Below are 10,402 nucleotides of genomic sequence, written 5' to 3' on the forward strand. Positions count from 1 at the left end.
TTAAGGGAGAAAACCATATTAATCCTCCCCAAGGGACACCTGCACCCCCCTGTGAGATACCACTAATGGCTGCATCATATCTCAGCTAACAAAGGAATAATACTAACTGATACAAAGGGGGAAAAAGTTTGCAGGAGGTTCTTTTTACAGAGTGCGGCTCCTGGGGATTGGATGAATCATGTGCCAAGAGATATGGACATATCTGTGCACCAACTAATGAGGAACTACGTCTAGACCACGGTTTATCCCCACCTTTAGCCAATCACATTTCAATATTTGAATTAGATGTTTATATCTATGACCTATCACACAATACTAGACTGAATAAAATGTCGTGTTCACTTTTGATTTTATCCTTTTCTGGGAGGTTGTTCCAAACAGAAAAGGTCCTTGTACAAGATTCTTTTGGGACACTGATATTTAGAAAATAAGCAGCTTAATTGGAGAGAAGTAGTTTGTCTTTTATCTCAAAAAAACGAACACACTCAACAGTAACATTTCATTTTTCAGATGCGATATTGTGATTGAATGTACAATATTTCATTTTAATGTACAACACTGTCAGTGTTGTATTGTTCAGTATTTCATTTTTCAGGCACAATAATTCCAATTAATGTGTAATATCTCATTATCATATGAGGTATATTTTCTTAATCAGTTTTATCTTTTGCTTTTCTATTATGGTCTTATTTTAGTTTGCTTATTTTATTTCAGTAATGCATCATACTTATATAAGTCCATAAGTCCCATATGGTTCAACCTAGAGGCCTGTATAACAGGTATTGATGGCCAGGGAGCTGTATATGGTGGTTTAAGTACTTCTGGCATAAACCATGTCCTTGTTATTCAAATATGATTAGATATAGAAAAAGATAAATAACAACAACTTTTTAAAGCCATTTTCAAACAGATGCAGTTTTAGCCACATCCCAAACAAGCACATTTTCAGTAACTAGAAGATGTTACCTTTCAAACAAAGTCTCACACATTTGCAGTTTTATTATACATAACAAAGCTGCAAGGATTTCCATTTGGGTATTCCAAATAGGTTGGAAAATTAAATTGATATTTAAATTCATTTAGATGTGCAACTAAAGAAATAACAGAAAACAAACACAACTAAAATTTCTCCCACTGTATTTCGACTAGTTCATGTTCATTATGTCATGGGCACATTTCCTGCATAAACTGTAAATGAATTTAAGTTGTACTTATCTCAAATGTCCCTTAAGTTGTCAAAAAATTAACTGATACTTCTGACCTCACGCTGCATAGCATTCACACTGGAATTATCACCTTATATTTGGAATTATAAAAAGATATTACGAAACAAAGGTTGGTACCTGGTCCGTGTACGGATCTGGTAATTGCATTTTCCGTTCTGAAACGTGTATTGAAAAACAAAAAATGAGTGGTTATTTGATTTTCGTTTTAAAATACAAAAATTAAAATTGAAATACAAGGCGTTTTTCCTTTTCATGATCAAAAAGGCATATACGATTTTTTAAAAATGCTTTGATTTTCGTTTTATATTTAGAATAACAAGAAAGTAAAATCAGTAAGAGACAGAAACGAAAAAAGGTCCGTTTTTTCATTTTCTGAGACCGGAAGTGGTCATCAGCAAGTGTGGAGCCAAACAGAGTATGGTGCATAGACTGTATATAAATTTTTTTCTTTAGTTTTCATGGTCAAAATGAGAGATCAGGTGGCCGATCTTAAAATAAATCTATATTGATTTTTTTATAGAGCGTTAAAGTTTTGCGAAGCCAGGGGGCGGGACTACTTGATTGACAGTCCGGTCTGGAATGATTGACAGGTGCTATGGAGGAGGCAGCAGAGACTCTGCTCTCCTCGTTTGGATTAATTCTGATATAATAACTGTTGGTTTATTTATCAGTGGAGCAGCAGAACATTTTCCACAGACAGTTTTCCTGCCCGTTGGCTTGTTTTAACCAGTTTTCTACCTTCGGCCGATTCTACCAGCAGACACTGAAAGGACTCTGATAGTTCGGTAAGTAAATGTTTATTTTCGTATCGGTGCCGCTTTTAATGCACTTTATATGCAGCTTTAGTGTCAGATGTAATGTGTGCCATGCACTCCAGATGTTGGTGGAGTTTGTTTCAGTGTGTGTTGACCAGAGAAGAAAGTTAGCTTAGTAAATAATAGCTTTAATGTTAGCGATGCTAACCGAGCTAGCTGCTCAGTCCTAGCCTGATTAAAGCTAACGTAGCATCAAGCTAACGATGTTTGTGTTGAGTTTCATGTAAACAGCTGAAGTGTGTTGTGTTCCTGTAATGTGGTACATTAAGTTCATAAAACTGTGGCTGGTTGACATTAATGTAATGTTCAGGAAACGTGATTAAAACAGTAACGTTAATGTTCTAGTTGTCAGTTATCAGCTTTAATTTGACACTAAAACAGACTCTGATAGTTTTAAATGACATCAGTTTCATTAATTTGTTGAAAATTGTCTCATTTGTTGTTGTGATGTTGCTGCTGATTCATTAAAACCAGATGATCCGTGTTGAAGATACGTTTAGTTCTAGTATCAGAACTACAAGAAGGAAAATGGAAGTTTAGTTCTGCTACGTCAAAGATTTCAGGAATAAAATAACTAAATGAGTCTTTATGCCTCAAACTTTATTTTACAATAAAGAAATAATGAAATAATCACAGATAATAAAAATATAAATAGCAGAGAAAACCTGAGAGAATAATTTCCTGAAAAGTCTGTGAAGGAAAAGCAGCTTTTTATCCTGAAAGATCAGAATCAGCTCCAACATCTGCATCTGACAGCATCAAGTCAACCAGAAAGAAAATAAAAAAGAAAATGACTTCTTTCTGATCACATCTGTTCCGCTGCTCACAGTCTGTTGCTGCTCACATTCTTCACATTTATTGTCCACTTTTAAAAGTTCAGCAGACGGGTGCTCTGCTTTGGAGTGTGACGATGTCGTTGGTGATGTGGAGAGTGAAGTTTCCGTTTCACCCACAGCGTGCTTTAGGGCAGCCGGGTCGGACTTGATGTTTGAAATACAGATCGACAGCTCAGATTTAACTGTATGTAGTTCCGTTTTGATGGGTGTTAAACTTTCACTCGAAGCCGCCAGGAGCTGGGTCTTTGAAATAACCGCCGTCTCGTTACAGAGTGAAAGTAGCAGTTCCTCCTTAAGGTCAGAGATTGCAGCATCTGAGGGCCTCTTCAAAAGAAGACATAGTTGATGAAGGCGTTCTGGAGCAGGACCAGAAAGACCACGACCAAGCAGCCTTGAGATCTTAGACAGCGTCTCCCTCAGGTGGGTGTCAACGGTGTTCACGGTCAGGTCTGTGGTAATCCCGTCAAAAAACAAAACTGAAAAAAATCTAGATTATAAATCAACATGTAACCAAAGCACTCTGTGTATAACGCCATAGTATAGGATGTAGTTCAGAAAATGTCAAAGTATAGTATACTTTTCAAGAATAACATAGTATGGCCTGGAGTTCATAGTATAGCTTGGCAAAAAAAAAAAAAAGATTATTATGTGGTTCAAAAAGTGAAAAATGATAGGATGTTGCCTAAAATTGTCATGTATGATATGTGGTTCAAAAAATGTCATAGTGCAGTATATTGTCAAAATAGTATGTTTTTTAAAAAACATCAGAGTATAATATGTCGTCTAAAAAATGCCATAGAATAATATTTCATTGCACAAGTAAAAGTATAGTAATTTTTAAAACTGTTCAAATTCTTATATGTTGCTAAAAAAACAAAAAAACCTAAAACAAAAAAAGTCATAATAATATGTCAATTTAAAAAGCCTATAGTATAGAGTGTCGCCCAACAAACGTCATAGTATAGCATGTTGCTCAAAAAACATAGTATAGCATGTCGCTCTAAAAACTTCATACTATAGCATGTCGCTCTTAAAAACGTCATAGTATAGCATGTCTCTCTTAAAAACGTCATAGTATAGTATGTCGTCCAAAGAACATCATAGTATAGCATGTTGCTTTTAAAACGTCATAGTATAGCATGTCGCTCTAAAAACATCATAGTAAAGCATGTCGATCTAAAAATGTCATAGCATAGCATGTCGCTCTAAAAACTGGAGTGTTTTTCACGGCCTCCTTTACATTATTTCATCATATGGCATGTTTTCACATGTTGAAAAATGACATTTTTCGACATATTACACTATAGCGTTTTTCTGCGCCAAAATTCATGATGATTTTTTTTCAAAGAAAACCTTACCATAGTGTTTTTGATCATCATATAGCACGTTTTTACAACATGTTAAAAAAATCGCATTCATTTTTGACATAGTATACTATGGCGTTTTTTGCGCCAAAATTCATGATGATTTTTTTTTCAAAGAAAACCTTTCTGCAGTGTTTTTCACAGCCTGCTTTACATTATTTCATCATATGGCATGTTTTCACAACATGTTGAAAATTGTCATTTTTCCACATAGTATACTATGGCGTTTTTTTTTGCGCCAAAATTCATGATAATTTTTTTTTAAGAAAACCTTTCTGGAGTGTTTTTCACGGCCTCCTGTAAATTATTTCATCATATGGCACGTGTTTTTTCACGCCCTCCTTTACATTATTTCATCATATGGCACGTTTTTACAACGTTGAAAAATCTCATTTTTTTTTCGACATAGTATAGTAAGGCGTTTTTTTTGCACCAAACTTCATGATGATTTTTTTATTTAAAGAAAAAGTTTCTGGAGTGTTTTTCACGGCCTCCTGTAAATTATTTCATCATATGGCACGTTTTTACAACATGTTGAAAAATCGCATTTTTTTTCGACATAGTATACTATGGCGTTTTTTTGCGCCAAAATTCATGATGATTTTTTTTCAAAGAAAACCTTTCTGGAGTGTTTTTCACACCCTCCTTTACATTACTTCATCATATGGCACGTTTTTACAACATGTTTGAAAAATCGCATTTGTTTTCGACATAGTATAGTAAGGCGTTTTTTTTGCGCCAAAATTCATGATGATTTTTTTTTTCAAAGAAAACCTTTCTGGAGTGTTTTTCACGCCCTCCTTTACATTATTTCATCATATGGCACGTTTTTACAACATGTTTGAAAAATCGTATTTTTTTTTACATAGTATAGTAAGGCGTTTTTTTGCGCCAAAATTCATGATGATTTTTTTTCAAAGAAAACCTTTCTGGAGTGTTTTTCATGCCCTCCTTTACATTATTTCATCATATGGCACGTTTTTACAACATGTTTGAAAAATAGCATTTTTTTCGACATAGTATAGTAAGGCGTTTTTTTTTGCGCCAAAATTCATCATGATATTTTTTTTTTTTTTTAAGAAAACCTTTCTGGAGTGTTTTTCACGCCCTCCTTTACATAATTTCATCATATGGCACGTTTTTACAACATGTTTGAAAAATCACATTTTTTTTTCGACATAGTATAGTAAGGCATTTTTTTGCGCCAAAATTCATGATTTTTTTTCAAAGAAAACCTTTCTGGAGTGTTTTTCACGCCCTCCTTTATATTATTTCATCATATGGCACGTTTTTACAACATATTTGAAAAATAGCATTTTTTTTCGACCTAGAATAGTAAGGCGTTTTTTTCGCGCCAAAATTCATGATGATTTTTTTTTTCAAAGAAAACCTTTCTGGAGTGTTTTTCACGCCCTCCTTTACATTATTTCATCATATGGCACGTTTTTACAACATGTTTGAAAAATTGCATTTTTTTTCGACATAGTAAGGCGGGTTTTTTGCGCCAAAATTCATGATGATTTTTTTTTCAAAGAAAACCTTTCTGGAGTGTTTTTCACGCCCTCCTTTACATTATTTCATCATATGGCACGTTTTTACAACATGTTTGAAAAATAGCATTTTTTTTCGACCTAGCATAGTAAGGCGTTTTTTTTCACGCCAAAATTCATGATGATTTTTTTTTCAAAGAAAACCTTTCTGGAGTGTTTTTCACGCCCTCCTTTACATTATTTCATCATATGGCACATTTTTACAACATGTTTGAAAAATTGCATTTTTTTTTAGACATAGTATAGTAAGGCGTTTTTTTTCGAGCCAAAATTCATGATGATTTTTTTTTTCAAAGAAAACCTTTCTGGAGTGTTTTTCACGCCCTCCTTTACATTATTTCATCATATGGCATGTTTTTACAACATGTTTGAAAAATCACATTTTTTTTCGACATAGTATAGTAAGGCGTTTTTTTTTGCGCCAAAATTCATTTATTTGTTTTTTTTTTAAAGAAAACCTTTCTGGAGTGTTTTTCACGCCCTCCTTTACATTATTTCATCATATGGCACATTTTTACAACATGTTTGAAAAATTGCATTTTTTTCGACATAGTATAGTAAGGCGTTTTTTTTGCGCCAAAATTCATCATGATATTTTTTTTTTCAAAGAAAACCTTTCTGGAGTGTTTTTTATGCCCTCCTTTACATTATTTCATCATATGGCACGTTTTTACAACATGTTTGAAAAATCGCATTTTTTTCAACAGTATAGTAAGGCGTTTTTTTTTGCGCCAAAATTCATCATGATATTTTTTTTAAAGAAACCTTTCTGGAGTGTTTTTCACGCCCTCCTTTACATTATTTCATCATATGGCACGTTTTTACAACATGTTTGAAAAATCGCATTTTTTTCAACATAGTATAGTAAGGCGTTTTTTTTGCGCCAAAATTCATAATGTTTTTTTTTTTCAAAGAAAACCTTTCTGGAGTGTTTTTCACGCCCTCCTTTACATTATTTGATCATATGGCACGTTTTTAAAATTTTTTCAAAAATCGCATTTTTTTTCGACAGTATAGTAAGGCGTTTTTTTTTTGCGCCAAAATTCAGGATGATTTCTTTTCAAAGAAAACCGTTCTGCAGTGTTTTTCACGCCCTCCTTTACATTATTTTATCATATGGCACGTTTTTACAACATGTTTGAAAAATAGCATTTTTTTCGACATAGTATAGTAAGGCGTTTTTTTTTGCGCCAAAATTCATCATGATATTTTTTTTTTTTAAAGAAAACCTTTCTGGAGTGTTTTTCACGCCCTCCTTTACATAATTTCATCATATGGCATGTTTTTACAACATGTTTGAAAAATCGCATTTTTTTTCGACATAGTATAGTAAGGCGTTTTTTTTGCGCCAAAATTCATCATGATTTTTTTTTCAAAGAAAACCTTTCTGGAGTGTTTTTCACGCCCTCCTTTACATTATTTCATCATGTGGCACGTTTTTACAACATGTCTGAAAAAATCGCATTTTTTTCGACATAGGATAGTAAGGCGGTTTTTTTTGCGCCAAAATTCATCATATTTTTTTTTTTAAAGAAAACCTTTCTGGAGTGTTTTTCACCCCCTCCTTTACATTATTTCATCATATGGCACGTTTTTACAACATGTTTGAAAAATCGAATTTTTTTTCGACATAGTACAGTAAGGCATTTTTTTGCGCCAAAATTCATGATGATTTTTTTTTCAAAGAAAACCTTTCTGGACTGTTTTTCACGCCCTCCTTTACATTATTTCATCATATGGCACGTTTTTACAACATGTTTGAAAAATTGTATTTTTTTCAACATAGTATAGTAAGGCGTTTTTTTTGCGCCAAAATTCATAATGATTTTTTTTTTTTCAAAGAAAACCTTTCTGGAGTGTTTTTCACGCCCTCCTTTACATTATTTCATCATATGGCACGTTTTTACAACATGTTTGAAAAATTGCATTTTTTTTCGACATAGTATAGTAAGGCGGTTTTTTTTGCGCCAAAATTCATGATGATTTTTATTTCAAAGAAAACCTTTCTGGAGTGTTTTTCACGCCCTCCTTTACATTATTTCATCATATGGCATGTTTTTACAACATGTTTGAAAAATAGCATTTTTTTTCGACCTAGTATAGTAAGGCGTTTTTTTTGGCGCCAAAATTCATGATGTTTTTTTTTTCAAAGAAAACCTTTATGGAGTGTTTTTCACGCCCTCCTTTACATTATTTCATCATATGGCACGTTTTTACAACATGTTTGAAAAATTGCATTTTTTTTCGACATAGTATAGTAAGGCGGTTTTTTTGCGCCAAAATTCATGATGATTTTTATTTCAAAGAAAACCTTTCTGGAGTGTTTTTCACGCCCTCCTTTACATTATTTCATCATATGGCACGTTTTTACAACATGTTTGAAAAATAGCATTTTTTTTTCGACCTAGTATAGTAAGGCGTTTTTTTTGCGCCAAAATTCATGATGTTTTTTTTTTCAAAGAAAACCTTTCTGGAGTGTTTTTCACGCCCTCCTTTACATTATTTCATCATATGGCACGTTTTTACAACATGTTTGTAAAATTGTATTTTTTTCAACATAGTATAGTAAGGCGTTTTTTTTTGCGCCAAAATTCATAATGATTTTTTTTTTAAAGAAAACCTTTCTGGAGTGTTTTTCACCCCCTCCTTTACATTATTTCATCATATGGCACGTTTTTACAACATGTTTGAAAAATCGAATTTTTTTTCGACATAGTATAGTAAGGCATTTTTTTGCGCCAAAATTCATGATGATTTTTTTTTCAAAGAAAACCTTTCTGGAGTGTTTTTCACGCCCTCCTTTACATTATTTCATCATATGGCACGTTTTTACAACATGTTTGAAAAATTGTATTTTTTTTCAACATAGTATAGTAAGGCGTTTTTTTTGCGCCAAAATTCATAATGATTTTTTTTTTTCAAAGAAAACCTTTCTGGAGTGTTTTTCACGCCCTCCTTTACATTATTTCATCATATGGCACGTTTTTACAACATGTTTGAAAAATTGTATTTTTTTCAACATAGTATAGTAAGGCGTTTTTTTTGCGCCAAAATTCATAATGATTTTTTTTTTTCAAAGAAAACCTTTCTGGAGTGTTTTTCATGCCCTCCTTTACATTATTTCATCATATGGCACGTTTTTAAAATTTTTTCAGAAATCACTTTTTTTCGACAGTATAGTAAGACGTTTTTTTTTGTGCCAAAATTCAGGATTTTTTTTTCAAAGGCAACCTTTCTGCAGTGTTTTTCACACCCTCCTTTACATTATTTCATCATATGGCACGTTTTTACAACATGTTTGAAAAATTGCATTTTTTTTCGACATAGTATAGTAAGGCGTTTTTTTTGCGCCAAAATTCGTCATGATTTTTTTTTTTAAAGAAAACCTTTCTGGAGTGTTTTTCACGCCGTCCTTTACATTATTTCATCACATGGCATGTTTTTACATGTTTGAAAAATTGCATTTTTTTTCGACATAGTATAGTAAGGCGTTTTTTTTGCGCCAAAATTCATGATGATTTTTTTTTCAAAGAAAACCTTTCTGGAGTGTTTTTCACGCCCTCCTTTACATTATTTCATCATATGGCACGTTTTTACAACATGTTTGAAAAATAGCATTTTTTTTCGACCTAGTATAGTAAGGCGTTTTTTTTCGCGCCAAAATTCATGATGATTTTTTTTTTCAAAGAAAACCTTTATGGAGTGTTTTTCACGCCCTCCTTTACATTATTTCATCATATGGCACGTTTTTACAACATGTTTGCAAAATTGCATTTTTTTTCGACATAGTATAGTAAGGCGTTTTTTTTGCGCCAAAATTCATGATGATTTTTATTTCAAAGAAAACCTTTCTGGAGTGTTGTTCACGCCCTCCTTTACATTATTTCATCATATGGCACGTTTTTACAACATGTTTGAAAAATAGCATTTTTTTTCGACCTAGTATAGTAAGGCGTTTTTTTTCGCGCCAAAATTCATGATGATTTTTTTTTTCAAAGAAAACCTTTATGGAGTGTTTTTCACGCCCTCCTTTACATTATTTCATCATATGGCACGTTTTTACAACATGTTTGCAAAATTGCATTTTTTTTCGACATAGTATAGTAAGGCGTTTTTTTTGCGCCAAAATTCATGATGATTTTTATTTCAAAGAAAACCGTTCTGCAGTGTTTTTCACGCCCTCCTTTACATTATTTCATCATATGGCACGTTTTTACAACATGTTTGTAAAATCGCATTTTTTTTCGACATAGTATAGTAAGGCGTTTTTTTTTGCGCCAAAATGCAGAATCATTTTTTTTTTCAAAGAAAACCTTTCTGGAGTGTTTTTCACGCCCTCCTTTATATTATTTCATCATATGGCACGTTTTTACAACATATTTGAAAAATAGCATTTTTTTTCGACCTAGAATAGTAAGGCGTTTTTTTCGCGCCAAAATTCATGATGATTTTTTTTTTCAAAGAAAACCTTTCTGGAGTGTTTTTCACGCCCTCCTTTACATTATTTCATCATATGGCACGTTTTTACAACATGTTTGAAAAATTGCATTTTTTTTCGACATAGTATAGTAAGGCGGTTTTTTGCGCCAAAATTCATGATGATTTTTTTTC

The 10,402-nt window shown here is 32.7% G+C and overlaps 1 long non-coding RNA gene across 1 annotated transcript in view; it reads left to right on the plus strand.

Annotated features, from left to right (window-relative positions):
* The first annotated feature begins 918 nt into the window (after positions 1-918).
* The window catches only part of LOC129349271 (uncharacterized), a 13,873-nt gene continuing 4,389 nt past the window's right edge, over positions 919-10,402 (plus strand). The window contains exons 1-2 of the long non-coding RNA XR_008602209.1: positions 919-2,011; positions 3,149-3,297. This is a non-coding gene — a long non-coding RNA (uncharacterized LOC129349271). The remainder of the gene's footprint in view (positions 2,012-3,148; positions 3,298-10,402) is intronic.

The sequence above is a fragment of the Amphiprion ocellaris genome, chromosome 7, assembly GCF_022539595.1.
Source record: "Amphiprion ocellaris isolate individual 3 ecotype Okinawa chromosome 7, ASM2253959v1, whole genome shotgun sequence".
NCBI classification, from domain to species: domain Eukaryota; kingdom Metazoa; phylum Chordata; class Actinopteri; family Pomacentridae; genus Amphiprion; species Amphiprion ocellaris.